Source organism: Onychostruthus taczanowskii, unplaced genomic scaffold, assembly GCF_017590055.1.
Source record: "Onychostruthus taczanowskii isolate IOZ18803 unplaced genomic scaffold, ASM1759005v1 scaffold38, whole genome shotgun sequence".
NCBI classification, from domain to species: Eukaryota; Metazoa; Chordata; class Aves; order Passeriformes; family Passeridae; genus Onychostruthus; species Onychostruthus taczanowskii.
This window is the reverse complement of record NW_024501237.1, coordinates 7,602,989-7,622,602: the sequence shown is the minus strand read 5'-3', so window position 1 is coordinate 7,622,602 and position 19,614 is coordinate 7,602,989. Positions and strand designations below refer to the sequence as shown.

General features: G+C 40.8%; 1 long non-coding RNA gene across 2 annotated transcripts in view; it reads right to left on the bottom strand.

The window, feature by feature from the left end:
* The window catches only part of LOC121339938, a 64,487-nt gene continuing 44,873 nt past the window's right edge, over positions 1-19,614 (bottom strand). For both annotated transcript variants that reach the window (XR_005953234.1, XR_005953235.1), the window contains exons 2-5: positions 19,106-19,227; positions 14,708-14,874; positions 3,428-3,618; positions 1-256 (exon numbers count right to left, since the gene is read on the bottom strand). This is a non-coding gene — a long non-coding RNA (uncharacterized LOC121339938). The remainder of the gene's footprint in view (positions 257-3,427; positions 3,619-14,707; positions 14,875-19,105; positions 19,228-19,614) is intronic.

Below are 19,614 nucleotides of genomic sequence, written 5' to 3'. Positions count from 1 at the left end.
AGGCGTGGAAGACGAAGTAGAAGTGTATGAGGTGGAACTCCCAGGTCTACTGTATACTGCAGTATATTCTGAGGTGCTGGAATTGCATGCTGCCAGTTCAGATTGATCCTGAGATCTGGTTGCATCAGTCATCTTCATCATCATTCTTATTTTTGCCATGGAAAGGGAAGTCTGTAATTTTACTCTTGCATTTTGATAGCCACCATGAAATATTTCATCATGGCTGAAATGGTGAAAGCTGTTTCTCCATCTGTGCCTGTAAGCCACAAAAGCACTAGTTTTTCATATGAATAAATCTGAGTTCTATAACACTTTGAAGATCCAGAAAGTTTTTAAAATTATCTGCCTTTTCTAATGCAACTACTCCAAACATTTGGATTCCAGATTTATCCCATTGTGTCTTTATTAGTATAAGAGTAGCTTTTGACCAGATGGTCTTAATTTTGTGCTTCTAAATATTACAGAACTTGCACTGTCAGGAGAAAAGGTCCTTCTGTCACTTGTCCTTTTTACACAGAGAACACTCAGTTATGTGATACATAAACTACATCACTGGCCAGCTGAAAGAACTAACACGGTATTTATCTGGTTTCAGATCCATCCAGCTGATTATATGATAGCTCAGGTATTAAACTGCCTTTGTGATTTCAATTACCTACCTTTTATATGCCTGGAAAGTAAAGTTATCAGCATAAACCTAATAAAGCAGAGAGTTCTATAAAAGTGGCAAGTGAGTTACTGCAATTGCTTTGGACAGTGTAACCTACTTCTGCATACACAGATGGGGAAGGTTTACTTGTTGCCTAAAATTTATATGTGCAGAAAGAAAAGCAAGACACAAAAGCAACCTTGTTTCCTCTACAAACTCATCTTCTCCCCATTGCTGTCCTGTCTCCCATCCCCCACCTCTCCAGCAGCCAAAAAATCAAATTTATTGCTTTTAAAGGCGAGGGATGAAATAGGACTATACTGTAAAGTGAAGGAGAAGGTAAGGTGAAGGAGGAGGTTATTAACTAAAATTATATCACAGCTTAGGGGATAAGAGTAACAGTCTAAAGATGTAATGAATTTCAGAAACCCAAAATGCAGCTGTTTTAAATTATATTTTTTATATTTGATTGATCAGGCAAATGTGTTACTTTAGAGATAAGGCAAAAGTTATCATGCTAAGAGATGGTTTCTGGTCACACTGTCATCTGGTTAAAAAGATGCAGCACCCAAGGGCTTCTGCTTGTTTATTAAAAACATCTGTTTTATTTCCAGAAGAGTAATTTAAAATCATTGCTTCAAAAAGGGTGTGACAGAGCTGGAAAGACAGAGTTAGTTAAAGTCTGTGATATTACAGGGACCCTGACTCTTCTCTATCCTGCATATGATTGTCAGTCACACCAGAGGCCTGACAATTTCAGCTAGACTCCTGTACTGCCCAAGAGGTAACTGGAGTATGTCAGTGTGTGGTTCACATATGTGGGTTTAACTTCTGCTGAGGATCCTGATGTCTCTGTGAAAGGGATAAAAGCCAGCCCAAAGCAGCGGAGAAGCCCCAGCTTCCTGAGCCAAGGTGCTTCAGAAGGATGTAGCACCTGAGCCGCGTGGGTTGAAGCTCATCTGGGTGTGTCTGAGATGGGCCTGCTGCCCCAAAGCAGAGTTGTGGACAGTGGGGATGACATCATCTCTAACACCAGGCCTGATGTTGCAAGTCTGATGCTGTGCCTCCCTGACCAATTTACAGCAGAGTCTAAAGGCCCCTAGAGCAGCCGCTGCTTGGAAGAGTGTCCTGCACAGTGGGACTGGGATCCCCAGTCCCACTGTGCAGGACTCACATGCATGTGCTCCAGGAGGGCATTGCACAGGAGAGGGATTGGAAGCAGCAGAATTGCTGCAGCTCCAGCATGGGGGTCACCAGGGAAATCCCCGGCTGAAGCACTAACCTGCATAAACTGCTTCCTGGGCTTGGACAAGGCCCCTCACCAAGGAAAAACCCCTGCTCAGGCCTTATCTCTGTGGTGCCAAGTAAGAAGAGGCAACAGCGAAAAACGGATGGACAGGTTGTTCTACCTCAACACTAGAAAAACTTCTTTACTGAGCACTGAGCACTGGAATAGGCTGCCCAGAGAGGGTGTGGAGTCTCCCTCACTGGAGATATTTAAGAACTGTCTGGACACAATCCTGTGCCATGTGCTCTGAGATGACCCTGCTTGAGCTGGGAGATGGGAGCAGATGACCGACTGTGGTCCCTTCATGACCCATTCTGTCACTCTGTGATTCTGTCTTTGCTTGAACTGACAGAGGGGAGAGAGCCCTTATGCTGGGCAATTGTGGCTTCATAATGCCACTGCCTTTAGATCCAAGTATGTCAAAGGCAGAGGGAATGATGGAGAAGCACCTATCTTCAGATGTGTTTCATTTCACCTCCCACTCACAGAACCTAAAGACAGAATACAGTGAATAGTATTTGAGGACTGAGTTCACTTTCTTTTCAGCAGCATACTGACTTCTTTTAATGTTTGCAAAGTTTTTGGCTATAAAAGATGCATATGGCTGAGAGGTTTTTCTCGGTCTGTAGTCACTGTCACAAAGGAATTCCTCCAGACTCCTTTTCCTTTCTTACTTAGCTCCTCAGAGACCTCTGCTGCTGTCCCTAGCAGGGGACCAAGGGGAAACAGCTTCAGTTGAAGCTCCCCTTGTAGCAACAAAGCACCATTGATCAGCCACATCTGATAGTGCCAGCTTTTTGAAGCTGGCACACTTTTAATGCCTGGCTTCTCTCTGTATTTAAGGTTCAGGTACGCAATGTAAAGAACTCCCCAGGAGAGTAATTTTCTTTATTTCATCCTATTGAAAAGAAAATCTCCTGCAGCTGACCACCCCTGTAAACATCAGTTCAGATCCATCGCAGGCCAGGCATGGGAGGTCCTGAGGTCCTATTCCTAACCTCCAGTGAGCTGCCACTGGCAGGTGCACAGAATTGGGAACACCAGCCTGGAGACATCCAGGCTGGGATTAGAGCCCCTGGGTTATGGTCAGCTGCACTGGTACTTATTCAGGGCAGTCCCTTTAAGCAAACCAGAGTTATTTTGTATTTATACCTAGGTACTTACTGGGCTGTTGCATTGAAAGATCCTAATATTGCTTTCACCCCTGTGGGATATTGATTTTAAGAAAATACTCTATGCTTCATTTCTTAAGGTTGCAACATAACTTAAGAGATCATATACTTAGGGATTCACTCCCATTAATTTCTAGCTTATGTTCTCACTCTTTCACAACACCAAAATATCAGTGGCTTTAGCGTTTTCAAAAGAATTTCCTCTGAGAGCACACAGGGGAAAAAAGAAGGCAAAAAATAAGCTTTTATTTAAATAACACCATTCATGTATTACCTTTGAGCATGAAGGAAGAGTAATAGAAAGGCCCTTCCACTTACCTTTTCTTTGAGCAGGCTAAAACCCCCATTTATTCCTTGATGATTGACTTTTGTTTGTTTAGTGTGGCACTTATTCCATTCTTGTTCACAAATTTAGCAAGCATGAATGTTTGCTATAGTTGACATCAGTGGAATTTTATCAGCAGAGAAGTAGACAAAAATGTAAGTACTACTGACAGAAGAGGCAGTGTCTGAAAGAAAAAAATATGCATTTTCTGTTATTGAAATGAAGGAAAATACTTGTCTGTTTGTAGCTATATTCCTTTGAAGCACTACAAAACCCCATGAAAATCTAAATGTTAGAGACTGTATAATCACTTAGAAAGTTAATGTGCATAAACATACATAAAATGATTGTTTGCTTTTTTCCTGCACAGCCTTTTTACTGTATTACTGTATAAATCAGACCCACTTTATTTTCACTTGCTTAGCTTTGTACTCTTTGAAAAGCATCTCAATGAATGAATACATATTTCTAGATCCTTACAGCCTTAAGCCCCAAATTTATTACTATATTTTCACAGCAAAAAAAGGCCTTCCAGACATTTTTCTATGAAACATATTACTGGAGATAGGAGTAGGAGATTTAATGGCTCAAAATATGATTTCCAGTCTGGGAGGTGTGTGACAAATCTGAGTGAAAATGTCATGTCACGGAAGAGTAGAGAGTCCCTACAGGAGAACTGGAAATTTCCTAGCCCTGTCCTGTTGTGGTGGCAGCTTGGATAATGACGGACACAGCTGCCTGAAGATTGGAATATTTTCTTTCTTGCTCCTGCTGGTACCCAAGAGCACATGGACATGGTTGGGTTGTATGGATGAGATAGGTACAAGTCATAGCCATGCAGAAACCAGGGGAAAAAATCACCCTGATCATTGGAAGCACATGGATCCAGTGAGGCTTCAAAGCTGGGCTACAGCATGCTCCGCTGGCAGCGCATCCCTGTGTGCCTCAGAAAGGGTGATCCTGCAACATAGGGATGAAAAATGATGTCTCTCCCATGCCAAATGCAGTGCTGGTTTAGAGAGAGTAGGACAAACCAGAAAGGGTGGTAATGGAGGTCCTGCCTCAGGATTGTACTCTGAATGCAGCAATATCACAGGAGAAAAAAACACAGACAGGTTAGGGAAATGTTGCAGGGCAGAGAAGAGTCACGCAATTTTTTATTCTAATTGATCAGGAATTTGTTAGATAGCAAACCCCTGGTTGTGTGTGATGCATGTCGTACACTCAGAGAGATGTTTTGCAGGCACACAACACTTCTTGTTGCAGCAATGCCTTTGGCTGTAGTCACATGTGGGATTGGTTCTGGATGTTCAGAAGGGGAAGAAGTATCATCTCCCTCCATGAAAGACAGACAGCCTGATAGGTTTTTCTTGCTGTTCTTACATCAGTTATGGCTTTCTCTTTTGGCTCCTATTTGCATTTTACCCAAACACCCTGCCCATGCACATTCTGCCCTCAGGGACCACAGAGGTTATAAGCATAGGTGGTGGTGGGGAGAAGGGACCCCACAGTGTCCAAAAGTGGTCAGTCCAACTTCCAGAAAGGGACTTCAGTGACAATATGTGTCACAGTAGTCCTTGCCAATGGCACAATGACTCTGCCTCTAATGTAGATGTCTGTCTAATGGGCACTGAGCTAAGACCAACAAAATACAAGTCACACAGGCCTGAACAGTGATGCTAATGACTTCTGATTACCACTGACTCAAGCTGTAGCTGTATTTTATTAACACTGTACAGAGTGAGTAGAATTCCAGATGGAATACAAAGTACCTTTTCTCTTGTTTGACCTGTAATTGCAAAAGCTTAAATTTAGTACTTGTAGCTATTTTATGATTGATCTTAAACAGCGCATTTGCTATAGTGGACCATTCAAACTGGGAATGGAAACATCCCACAGAACTGGTCTATGATTTCTATGATGCAAATAAAAATATTCCTTTCCATTTTGTCTTTCCATTTTTATTGCTTCCCTAGGTCAATTGAAACAAAATTGTCCTTCACAGGTCAAGCTATGGCTGCTTTGCTGACAGGAAAAAAGACAGTTCTTTAGATCATTAGAGCCCTGGAGATGTTATAGCAATCCAAATGATTTGCATTTCTGAAGGAAAAGCTTTTATTTCTGAACTGTTCACCTCTTATTGATCTAAAAATGTGCCTTTTTTTCCCCTCATGAAAATGCCTGTCCTTAGAATTGACAAAGTAAGACATATTCCTAGCCTTGATGTGCCACCTCTCCATCAGCTCCTCCATCCCTGAGGAGCTGCCCATGGCACTTTCAGCGCAAGTGATGATCATGGAGGAAATGAGTACTTTGGGCAGTGGAGCTGCACTAGGACCTAGTGGATAAAGAGGAGGTGGAAGACTAAGCCTTGGCTCAGGGACCAGATGGGCCACTTCCTGTCACAGGAAGGAGGCTGCTCTTGTTCTGTCAGCTCCAGAGCCCAGGAGCTTTTTATGAACTGGTTGCTGGCCGGCAAAACTGTGCACCCTTCACAGAGTTTGAGTTTAAGTCCGAAGTGGATGTTTAGACGAGACTCTCTCACATCCCTGTCAGACAGGAAACACGATGCCCTCACACCTTGACTCCCTCCTCAGTGGGGCTGACACAGTGCCGTTTTGGGACGTGACGGGGACAAGGCAGATGCTCAGACTTTGAACAAGAACAGCAGATATTGGACTGGTGGCACCTGTAGGACCTACACCTCTATTGCATTTTCTTGCCTGAATCATCTGGGCACCATGTTTTGCTTTTCTGCTAGGTTCCCTTTTGTCCAAGAGGAAGGCATCCTTGCCTCTGGGCAGAGGGTGGGTGAGGCTGGGTGCTGCCTTTGAGAAGGCTTCCCTTCCCTGGGAAGCTTTATATGGCTCTTATTTTTATACAGATCTTATTTTCAGCTCTTGTGGTGGCTGTCACTGGTGCTCCCAAGAGAGGCCAGGGCCATGCCCCAGACAGTGCTGGCCTGTGGAGTTCAAGTCAGGCTCAGGAGACAAATGAGAATGCATGAAAAAAGTATGTGGCAAAAGTTAATGGAAAATAATGCCTCATTGCTCACAGAGAGGTTATTAAATTTCTAAGGCATTTATGAAGAAATAAAATGCATTCTGCAGCTGGAGAAAAAGCTTACCCCACAACTGCCATGTTCCCCTCCCCACCTTCCAGCAATCCTCTCACTTATTAGCAGTTCAACATCACTTTTCTTTGAAGTACAAACTGTATTTTACTAATATTATTTCCATTCGTGCTGTGGAAATGAAACTTATGACAGTGTTGATTTCTCAGATCTCCTCAGAGTCTTTGAAATTTGCATTAGATTATTCTAATCACTTAGCCTCATTGTATATATTTACACAAGAACTTTTGATGTTTAAACAGATGAGGCTGCAATGAGATGTGCAGGGAGAAATATACACCCATAAGGAAAGGAATGCTCTTTTTTCTCAGACCACATCTTAAACTTGAAGTTCTCAGATAAAACAGTGGGTCAGTGCCTTTGGGACCTGAGGGAATGACTGTTAGAGTGGGAAGATGGAGGGATTGGCTCTGCCTTCAGCAGCAGACAGCAGAGATGGATCGGGGCTGGGTCCCTGCAATTAAGAGGAAGGAGGTGAAGACTCGTCTTCTCGCACCCTTTATCACCAATGTAACCTGTGCTCCTGGCTATCTGTCAGGAGAGATGGTCTAGCCCGAACACATGATGAATGAACTCATATCTACAGACACAAGATTCTGGGGACGGAGCAGTTGCCAAATCCCAGCTCCATAGAATTCAGCGGGAATAGTAAAATGTCCTTTGGGGACAGCAAAAAGCCTGGGACTGTGGTGCAGTTGTGGTAGTTCTGACCATGACATCCAGGCAAGTCCTGCAGGACCTGTGCTCCTGTAGGCAGAAGGCAGGGTATCTGGGATGCATTGCAGCCATATGTTCAAGTTAATTAATTTGTTTTCAGGGCTGGCTCTGTGAGATCCAGAAAGAGAAGCAACAGGAGTAGCCTTTACACAAGAAATGTGGGTAGGAAAAAGTGGAGGAGCACACCTGACAAAGGAGAAACAGCCCCGCCTTGAGGGCCGAAGGAGATAATCCTTCTGGAAGATGCAGGATATTGCCAGCTACCTCACATGAAGTTTAGCTTCCCAAAGACTGGGGATATTTCTATTGGCAATTCTTGAAGTATTGTTAGAAAAAAGAAAGAATATTTTGGATTATGATGTCAACTTTATTTACAATGAATTCTGGAGAAAATAATACATTATAATCCCTGTATGGCCATTCACTGAAGAGTTTGACTTTATGATCCTTGTGGGTTCCTTCCAACTGAGAATATTATGTGATTTTGTGATTCTGTCATTATCCAACATATTATCCTTAAAGACTGTAAAACCCATGACAAACTGTTTCAATAGAATTTTGATTCTACAACTTAAGATGGTGAAGCTTGTGGGTATGTACCTTAAAAAAAAGAGAGGAGCCTGGTCCAAGAATATGCATTTCCTTAAACTCAGTAACACATGTGAGCAGACTTCTCACTCCCACACTGAAACTGATCTATCCACTCAGACACGAAAATAACATGTTTTGAATAAGTCTAACATTTTGAGTTGTCACCAGTGGGGACAGCTTTCTCCAAAAGCAGAGAAGATCTTTTAGCTCCCCTAAGCTTGTAAACCATGTAGAGTCAATTGAAAAAATACACAACAAAATTAAAATACTCTGCTTTATGAGGATTCAGAGATCTAAAGAGTTTTTAAAAATAATATTTTCAACTTTGCAACCTTTTCACAAGCAAAAATTTCTAGAAGCAGTGCTCTCTCCCTTCCTAGGACTACCTAAAACAGGACACCCAAGCCTGAGCTGGAAGAGGACTGAGCTGAGCTCATTGCCAATGCTGGATGGTCAGTCACAAAATTCCTACTGTCCTCTGAGGATGCAACAGAAGGAACACCTCAGGGCTTTCATTCTGGCTGATTTATTTCGTTCTTATTCCTAACTTGCAAGTTACAAGCCTTGCTGCACTGGTGAAGAGATACTGGGACCCATGTGAGACAGCCAGGAGAGAGAGAGAGGCTAATGGCCACTTCTCACCTCAAAGGAAAGGAATCTGTGAAGCAATAAGAAACACCATGAAATTCCTAACTTTTGTCCCCCACAAAATTGTGTTAGTACACACATCAGTACTCACATGGGGTTTTTTACTCCCAAAGGAAACCAATTTCAACAGGGCCATTTTGACTTATGCCCCAGGTACTGCTTCAGGTCTACATCTGTAGAAGGAGAAATGCATTTTGGTGCCTATCCAACACAGTAGAACCTCCAAAGATGGACAGGCTTATAACATATTAAACCTTGAGTTCTTGTTCAACTTTTGGAAGCAAATTCTTTAAACAAATATTTATGACTAGGAATGAAAGAGATAATGAAAAGACAAGTGCTATAAAATGGTTTCTGAAGTTATTAGGAGTAAGCAACTTGAGCAAAACTAAGAACACAGATAGTGCCTATGCTAAGGAAGAACAACCGGAATGGGTCACTTCTGAAGTTTCCAGAAGCAGTTGTACTTTTTCCTAAAATAACCTAAAGTGATAGGAAAAACTCCTCTCTTAAAAAGAGGCATATCCCAAGTACTTCCTCCCTGAGGATTTCTCAGTCCAGAAAAGAAAGGATGTTTTTTCCAATGGCTTTCAACAATGCTTGCGTGTCTGCCAAGTGTTACGCATCTGACAGTCAAATACTGCTGGTGAGAACCATCAGTTCCTTCAAGGACTTAACATTGCAGCTGATTTGTAACCCAAGTGACTATAAAAGTAGGTGACTGTAGCCATTATTTTGTTAGATTTAGTCAAAACATCTCCAGAAGAGGCAGGAGGGCATGCTGGGAATTGTCTGATGAGCCTCCTGGGAGAATAATTTTGTGGCTGGAAGTTTGTCGCATCATCTTGTGTAGAACTTTCTTAATGGTTTTTGTGTCATTTGAGCATTCAGATTTTTGAATTAAAGAATTTTTACAGCCATTGTCTCTTTAGCTAATTCCCAGCCCCTTGAATGTACATTCCAGGGCTGCTTCTGTATTACAGGAAATATTAAAAAACTAAACCATATTTTTCAATATTCCCATTCTTACTTGTGATGAAGTTTTCTGCACTGTAGTTGTAACTGAATTACAAAGAGTTCCCTGTCCTGATCCCAATACAACAGTGTATGGGCCAATTGCTTACACAAACAATTGGCCCATTTGTGCTTTGACTCTGCTTCTTTGACCAGAATGAATATCAGAATTTCCAATACTTTTTTTTTTTTTGTTAAAATTGCACACATAAATTACAGTGGGTTTGTTTGTTTGGTGGTGAGTTTTTTAGTTGGTTAGTTGGGGTTTTCTTTCATACTGTAAAAAATTACAGCTTAAAAACCTTGAAAAGCTGTTCAAGAGCAACTTAGGTATCTGGGAAACAAAGTTCTATTAGAATTTTAACATGACTCAGCATCTTTTGAAAAAAAATAAATAGATATGAGCCCTGGAAGAGAGTACGCAAAATGCATTAGCAAAAGAGCAATTCTGAGCTGACAGGAAAATTGAAAGCTGTGAAAGGAGCCACGTTAGAACCTGCACTTATTCAACTGACTACAAGGGGCTCATCATAGCTATGAGTGCTTTTTGTGGAGCAGGTAGGCAATTAAAAAAAACACCTGTAACTACAAACCCAACTCAGCAAAACATCCTGCTGGGGGCAGCCTGTCTGGTCCACTCTGGAACACTTCCTGTTCCAGCTGCTGTTCCTGATAAAACAGACCAGCCTCAGAATCCCCAAGCCAGCCCTAGCCTCTGGTTTTCTCTGGTGGGTGTAGCACAAGGCATTCCAGCTCTGGGTTGTGAATGCAGATAGACACCCATGTGTCTCTAGATTTAAATATATTGAGGTGAATATAAAGGAAGGAGAAGAAAAGGAAGTAGAGGAGATGAAAATTACCACATCAGAGCCTTTTGCTGCTGTATAGGGATAAAAATGTATTGCTTGTGACTCCATTCAAATGAGAATCCGCTCTTAAAAGAGTTTACTACCATCTATCTTGTTTGTGCAGTTGGGTACTTCAGAAGACTTTGCTGGAATGGAGCAGGAAAGTAATTAGATCATTAGCCAAAGCTTTAAAATCACCATTTTTTTTTGCTATGGAAAGATTATTAGCACTCTCACAAAGATTACTGAATTGAAACTAGAAACTCATCTTAAAACCACCTTTAATTGTGAGAACCCCTGGGCAGGTGCTGTTGGGGTGACCACCTTCCCAAGAGTGATCCCCTCTCAATCAAAATGACCAGCTCCCTCAGCCCACCTAGCACTCGAGCCCGGATTAATAATAGAGCCTGACCAGAAAGACGGGACTCCTCATTTGGTAGATCAAGCAGGTTTTATTGAAGGAAGGTCTGAGGGTCCAGGTGGGGTAAGGGTGAGGAGACCACACAGGAGTACAACCTGACCTGAAGCACACCAAGCCAAGAACAGGGGCAGGGCCAGGGCATATAACTGGGGGAAGGTAGGCGGGGTTAGGGTACAAACAAGCCAATGGGATTGGGGAAGAAGGGAGGAGCTGGGATAGGGTGACCCAATGACAACCAGTGAGGGAGTGGAGGGGAGTGGAGTGGAGTGGGAGTGGGAGTGGGAGTGGGAGTGGGAGTGGGAGTGGGAGTGGGAGTGGGAGTGGGAGTGGGAGTGGGAGTGGGAGTGGGAGTGGGAGTGGAGTCTCAGGGAGGGCCAATGGGGGAACAGGAGGGGTAGAAGTTTCTGGAACCAGGGGAGGAACAGCAACAGATTTACAGACATACATTTGCATGGTCAAACAAAGGATCATAGGAAGTCTCTCACCCTGATCTCCACAATAGTGTCTTCCCATGGCATTCTACCTCTGTTCTCCCCATGGCCATCTCCTGCATTTGATGAGAATCTTGCACAAAGCACAATAAAGCATAAAAGTGCCTGTGGAATCCCATTTTCTTCTGCATGTGCTTCCCAATTGCTCTCTTTGCTAATGGGTCACCTGGCATGTGTCTTCTTCGGAGCAGCTGAACTAGGGTATTTTAGGAGGACATCAGGGATCCAAAGATTTCTTAAAAGATGTGCTGATGCCATAACCAGTTTCTTGAAGGGAGAAATCACTCCATCTCTATTTCACCTTGTGGTCACTTGCACTACAGAAACATGACTTGACCCACCAGCCAGAATCAGCCTCAGCAACCTGCTCCTGACAGAAGTTAGCACTGGAGAAAAATTCAAAGATACTAATTTATGGACAGTATAGAAATGATAGCTTTATATAAAGTTGCTGTTGTTCATTCCATTCATTTGAAATTTGACTTAACTCTGAAACCTGAGGATTTATATACCATTTAAATGTTTAGTAAATTAGGGTACTCCATATCTTTCTGAATACTGAATGTCTGTCAGAGGTCAATTATGTGCTTTGTGATGCTTGTATGATTATTTTCTCTAATATTTTTTTATTCTTAACCTTTTAACCTTTCTTTTCTTTTATTTTCCATTAACAAACCCATTCTAGCTAAGGCCTACATTATTTAAAAGTAAATTCCATTATCATTTTATCTAACTTCCTTTATATTGAAGGAAGGTTCACTGATCTACAGTGATTTGAATTTAAAAATCCCTCCCAAAATACAATAAAAAGAACCTCTAAAACCTCTTGTAAAAAGAGCTAGCCATAGCAGGATTGCAATGAAAGGTAAGGTGGTTGAAACAAGGATAAATAGCCTGGGAGGAATACAAAGAGATTATCTGGCCAGTCCAGTGAAGTTTCATTTCAGAGGTGGCCAAAGGTGACTTCCTACAGCTCAGTCTTTCCATGTGCTGTGGAGACTCAGTAAGTTACAAAAAGGACGCCAGTAGGACATGTTTCTCTCCAAAGGCACCATAAACACTTGAAAGAATGACTTTATCAATTTTATTGGACAACTTCTGTCTTTCTAAATTCAAAACTTTTCAATAAAACTAAAAAAAAATCACAAAATCAATTTTAAGGTATGTTTTTCATATTGCCTGAATTATACTACAAATAGCCTTTCTTGGGCTCCAGGCAGAAGAGCTCATGAGCTTTCAACACATCCCAGATCCAGTGGGCTTCACTAATTATTCATATCTACACACCTCCTATCTACCAACTAAACATCCACAAACGCACTAAAGAAAGTGAATTAAAGTGAAAAAGTTTAACTGTAGCACACGAAATCCAGGCTCACTGATACCCTGTTGTTCTGCAGCTGCTGTCTTTTACTGCTGGTTTCTTTGTATTATCTTTGGCTTGGTCAGCCCAGGAGACAAAAGACTCTTCCCTGAATGAAGGGTCAGTTATTCTGAAGAAAATCCACAGAAACCTATGTGGACATAGCACCTCCTGAACAGCAATTAGACTTGGACACGAAGACTATATTTATAAATCTGGTGGGTTATGGTTGTGTTTGTGGGTCCCAGGATGAGGGACAAGATGAGAATCTTGACTCCATGTTTCAGAAGGCTGATTTATTATATTATGATATTATATTAAAATGCTATGCTAAAACTATACTAAAAAGAAAAGAGAGAAAGGATCCATCAGAAGGCTGGAAAGGAAAGCAAAGGAAGGATAATAAAATCTTGTGACTGCTCACAGCCTTGACACAGGTGGCTGTCATTGGTCATCAAGTAAAACCAGTTTCACATGCTGGGTAAACAATTCTCCAAATCACAAAACATGGAGAAGCTGAAGCTTCCCAGCTTCTCAGGAGAAAAGATCCTGGCAAAAGGATTTTTCATAAAATATGTCTGTGACAGTGGGTAAATTTATGGCAGCACTTAAAAATGACTGTTTTAATAAAATGAGAGATGCTAGGGTGGATTCCCCCCACCCCCCACGCTTTATAGTTTTGTGGCCAGACTGCTGTGGTAATTGGGGACTCATTATCCTGATCTTCACCAGTTTTTTTTTTTTTTTTCCTTTTTTTATTGTTCAAACAGAGGGGTTTTTTTCCATCTTCCATTTATTTTATGGATTTTGATCTTACTAGCAGGTTAGAAAGCCTTGTTTAATTCTCCTATGTGTTAGGAACAAAGAAGAGAACTAATTAAAGAAAAAATGGGAAGTACAAAGAAGATCTGGTTTGGGGAGGTTGGGAATGGGAAGAAGTAGCACAACAACAATAACTGCCAATAAATGCACACCTCATCAGCAAGCAGAGTTATTATTCAAAGCAGAATTCTCTTACTCCAGTAGGTCTGCCTTTCCTTATTTGGGTTTGGAAAAGAGTTTCTAACCCTATTCTCATGAGGCCCTGACACATCTAAATTTCCTGTGTAGTAACTTTTGGTCATATTGTGCCTGAAAGAAATTCTCACATTATATCCAAACACAGGAATTATTTATGTTGCAGTTTCCTCTCTTTCCCCCTTTTTCACTGAATTTCTTCACCCAGCTTTACAGTATTTTTCAAGACTAAATCCTTATCATTTAAGGCATTGCTGGAAACTACGTGATCCATTAGCAGCTCACATCCCATTCACTTCTTTGCATTCATGTTGTACTAAGAGTGAAAATGATGCTGTATCCAGAGGAACAATAGATTTGCTAGCTTCATTTGAATACAAAACAATTAATTTTAAAACAGGCATAAATTTACACGTTATTTCTCAGAAAATTGAATGGAGTTATTTGCTTTGACTGAACAAAGGCACAAAGGATCATATTGGCCATGCACTTAAGCCCCCCCGTTGTCAAATAGTTGTTCTTGGCCAGTCTTCCGTTACTGTAGAGCTATAAGATACTTCTAAGAAGTTTGAGGACATTTGTTCTGACCTGCAGTAATACGGAAAGAATTTGGAAAAAAGCCTAGCTGCAAAAATTAACTTTCTTAACATTAAACACCACAGTTATTGTCATGATCTGACAGCGATTTCCAGTAGATGAGAAAACCAGAACCTGTAAATTATCAGCTGCATGGTGCTTCGTGAGACCAACAGGACAGAGAGGCAAAGAAAAATGTGGGAGACCCATGTTTAATGCTCCCTTCTCTACTACAAAGGGAGCCCACATGTTCTGTTATCCCTGACAAGCAAGCTTTTCCACTGAAAAACAAGAAAAGTTATTTTCTTGTTTAAAGAGAAGTGAGAGTGAGAAATCAAGAAAGGGGAAATTCCCTGGAGTTAGGGAGTTACTATACTAAGATTGTTTTTGCTAATATAAAACTTATTGCAAAAATTAAACAGAGAGAAGGAACAAGAGGTTTCCAGAAACTTACCTCTGGCAGGACAAGGAACAGCATTTCCTGTGTTTTTTTGTTCTGAACAAATCCAGATGGACAATGTTGTGAAGATGGTGTGAGAAAGCCTGTACTGCTGTTTCCCATGAAGCATTTTTCACACATTTTGGTCTATAGGGTGCTATATTCATAAGAATTCAAATGACCTAAAAATAAAATAAGCAAAAATTTCTTTGGGAAAATTCCAGCTATCCACAAACATTGTCTGGATTCCAGTAAATCAAGCCCATGCCACACTGTAACTATGCCACATTTCACTTTGACAGGCAGATTTTTTATTTTTCACTTTTTGAGTTTGTTGGATTTTTTTTCTTTTTTATGATCTTGGATGTTTTTTACTATTAACTGAGGAAAAACTTATAATAGAAGCATTATTCCTCTTCATTTCATTATGAATTAACTCCTGATTCTTTGTGAAATCTCCCAAGAGTTATTCTTATGTAATGGGTTACATCAGAAAGCTCTGATTTAGAGTCTTATGTGATTAAACACTACATTCTATAAACAGAGCAACACAACTTCCTTTAAAATATTAATAATGAAATTTCATTATGGAAATTAATTCTCATAGGCATAAAAATAATATTTTATTGCCATCTAATAAGGATTTGTGCAGACAAAAATTTGTCATCATTCAGCAGTACAAAAGATGATTTTTCTTTCTTGCAAACACAGTTTTGAAAACAACGCTGTAGAAATCGCTGTCTCATCGAGGATAAAGCACCACACTACATTCAGGGGTAGAACCACCATCCATGTAGCAAAGAGAAATATGTTTTGCCAAAGGTCAAATCCAAAGGAATAGGGTGGAAATATCCCCCGCTTACCAGCAGAAGAAAGTTTAATAATTCCATGCCATGACATTGCAAAAATGCATCGGAGGCAGGAAAGAGACCTACACCAGGATGCTCATGCAGCAATAGCCTTTTTTTTGGGACCTCTCTTCCTTATGCAGATCAGAATGCTGATGAGGTTGATCCTCATTGGTCAAGCCAGTTGCTGTCTGGTCAGCCAGCCAATTCCTCATGGCCTGGGCCAGCTGTCCTATGACCCTTACTGGTCAAGTTATGTAAGTGAGGTAATTGTATAATCAATCACATAATTTAGTTATAGTTAGGATTATTTATAACTTATTTATAACTGACCTACAGGCCAGTTGTAGGTCACCACAGCTGCCCATCTTACTGGAGGTAATGAGCCCAATGAAAATTTAGTGGCAGTGAGTGGAAATTGTTTCTTCCAAACAGAAAATTCAGAACAGATAAAATAGAAGCTGTATATATTTAACAAGAAAGAAAAAAAAAAATGCAGGGGAATACTAACACTAATATTAAAGCTTCACATTTAATAATAAGAGAGTTACAATTTCCATGTGAATTTACAAATGCAGATAAAGTTATTTCAGTCTGAAAGTATTAGCAGATTTATTCTCAAATCATAACCTTGCCACAAATCCTACACTAGGATCTAAACTGTAACTCCACGTCCTCTATGTTGATACAAGGTGGGGTGGGACTGGATGTGCACACATCCTGTGAGCACAGGACCACGGCCAAGGCTGCCATTCAGATGCAACCTTGTTCTGTGACAGCCACATAGGAGGTATGAAAAAGGTAATGTCAGCTGAAGTGAACTGTGAAATAAGCTTTACAAAAAGCAGTGTCTGCTTCAGGAATGTTTGTTTTCAGAGTTTGTCTCAGCATGCACACTGTTCATTATTGCCAATCACCCTGTACCAATTACTGCAGCGAGACAATTCTGTGCTGTGATTGCAGCTGAAAACATAATCATCAAATATGTTTTCTATTCTTCAGTTCTCCTGTTCTCCACTCACTGAACTTCCTGAATACTTGGGACTGCATTACTTTCTTGGCTTTATATTAAATGGGAACATGCCCAGACACCACTTAGCAGACAATACCGTTTCTTCAGCTTTGACTGCTGATACAATTCTTGGTTTCTTTTCTTTTTCCTTTTTTTTTTTTTTTTTTTTGGTGGAGTCTTTCCTGCATAATTTAGAAATGTGTTCTCCATGAAATATTTAGACAGGAGCAAAAGAAACTGTGCTTTCAAATGGAGCAGGTTCCTTTGAAATGGAAACTAACCTGGAATAGGTTGATCAGAAGAATTACAGGCAGTAGTACAATGCCCTACACCCAGAAAATTGGAAGAATTTGTATAATAAGAAAAGTTTTAAAAGTTCCTATACAATTGCACCAGTAAGAAGATGAGAAACCCAGATTTTTTTTTTTCTTTTCTTTTTTTTTTCCTTATAGGAAAATAATACAAAGAAAAGGTCTGGTATCAGAATGCAATATAGGAACACTGGAAAAAAATTTTAGGGACAGCACATTTAAATGGACAGCACATTTTTTTCCAGCCTTCCTAAAAGAGAGTGCTGTAAAGAACACATTCTAAATTTCCCCAAAATTATTTTCTGCATCTGTGATATGTGAGACAAGTCAAGATAGCATCATAATTGTGAGGCAGACAAACATTCTCTCCTCATAATGGAAAATTCCAATAGCCTGAGACTTTTTAATTAGAGCACTGAATCTCTGCTGCTATACCAAGTTCCTTCTACCAGTGCACAGCTGATTTAGTGACTACCCAGGCCCTTCCTGCATTTGTTAAATCAAAGGTAAAGGAATTTTCAGGATTATTACTGAAATTCAATCTATTTAATGAAAGTTATAGCATTTTCTTCCTCCTCTTTTATAGAATACAGTTTTATAGGTAATTAAATTGAAGTATGATTTTGGACACATTTATGTTACAGTGCTGCTGGCTGCTGTTGTTGCAGAAGTGCAAGTGCTGTAGAGGGGCAAGAGATGCAGCTGCTCTGTCCATGGAAGCACTGCAGTGGTGATGACAAACAGGGAATTTTCTCCCACCCACGGCATAGAACACGCTGTCACACACTCAAGAAAGAGTTGTGCTCAAATGTTTCCTATGTAGTCGCTACCACAGGAAATTCAGTGTCAGAGCCACTGTCTAAGCCAAATCTGTCCAAGAAAGATAAAAAGATTCTAGTATTATTTACTTGATTGATTATTCTTTTGGGAGTTAAACAGACAGAAACCACAAAACACTGGCCTGTCTCCCCAGCATTTACTCAGTTAGCATTGCAGACTATGAGTCAGAGCGACCTTTTTCTCCCATTTCTGCATGTGAAACCTGAAGCACATTCTCATGGAGAACAAACAAATCCTTCTGCATCCTCTAAATATAGGTTTTAAATTGCTGCAATGATTGCCTTCTAGTGGAACTATTTCTGAGAAGCTGAGAAAAAAGTGGAGTCAGCAAGATCCCATTTTACTTCCTCTAGATTTTGCTTCTAAGAAAGCTCAGGAGGAGGAGAGTGACTTATTATAGGCTGAAGTAGGTTTTTCTGAGTGTGGTTATTTGGGGTATCCTCATCGCAGTCTTGGCTATAGATACTTTCAGATTTTATATGAAGCACTGTATTCCAGAAACACAGATTTGACTTAATATGAATAAGCAAATAAAAATGTCTTGAATTCACACTTAAGGAAGAGCAGGCTTTGTACACATCTTTGCTTTTCTACATTGCCCTCTGTTAGCAGAATGATGTCTGCAGCCTAGTAAGGCAGCCTTACTTTTGCTCTGTGGCCTGTTTTACACTCTGTGCACCACTTGCAGTGGTACCATCCCAGTTTTGTTTTTCCTTAACTGGAAATAAAGCAGCCCATTTTTAGCCTAGAAGATCTGGAAGGAAAACATAAGTCATGGCTCTGATATTTCTCAGTTCCTGCCTTCATTATTCCGAACCTCTGGCCAGCTGTAATTCACACATAAGGTCTCTTGTATGTTATTTTTCTGCAGGTTTTATGGAAGTAGGCAGGCAGGAAGAAGAGAGGAATACTATCTGTTCACCAGCTGAGCATCATCTTTCTTCAGACACTGGAGAAATTTTGTGCTAATTTTCCCTGTGGACAGTATTGAACAAAAAACTCTGCTCCAGGAACTCCATGTTATTATTGATGAGTTTGATAATAAGAGCTGGTCAGAGACCAAAGCTGTACTCTGCTGGGTTCTGCACACATTTAATCTCTGCTTCACATCTTTTATAAAACACAATTCAATAGAGGGCAAGAACAAGAGGCAGCAGAGATCAGCGAGGTGGGCAGTACCATGGGACGTGGCCTGCTATCAGTACCCCTTCAGTCACCATCACTAAAAAAAATGTTTAAAGGGGGTCAAAACAATTTTATTCTGTTTTATAGGTGGAAAAAGTTGTGGATAGTTAGCAATAGGGTGCACACCATCTGTCCTTTGCAGTCTCTGGATCTTTTGTATGTTGAGAGGCTATTTCCAAGAAAACACATCAACTGGAGACATCACTTCAGCCATTACCTGAAGAAGCTGGTCAAGTGACTACCATCATGCTCATGAAGATGTGATCTCTGGAGTTAGCACTGTGACAGGAAGGTTTGGAACCACCAGCAGTGATCGCAGCTGTTCTTCATCCCTATTTCCTGCAGACAGAGCATATGTATTAAGGGAGAAAGGCTGGGACTTGTTACTTGACTGGGTCCCACTGCCAGAGCACAGCAGGAATAGAGGCATGTAGTACCACCACCATGTCCAGGCACTTGGTGCTCTCCAAAACACCCGCTCTGTTGGCTGATGGTCATCATCAAATTTATGCCAAAATTGGGTGTAGCATGTAAGATAAAATTGCCTCAAACACCCTAGTGCTTTTGAAAAAATTAAACCTAGAAGAGAAATTTAACCTATGCACCTATGCACCTTTGTGATTTTTGCTGCTTTTTACATGCAAGCCAGACTAATGCCCCATTTCCTATCAACAAGTAAGCCTGAACTAACAGAATTAACTATGGGGTGGGGGGGGGGGGGGGGGG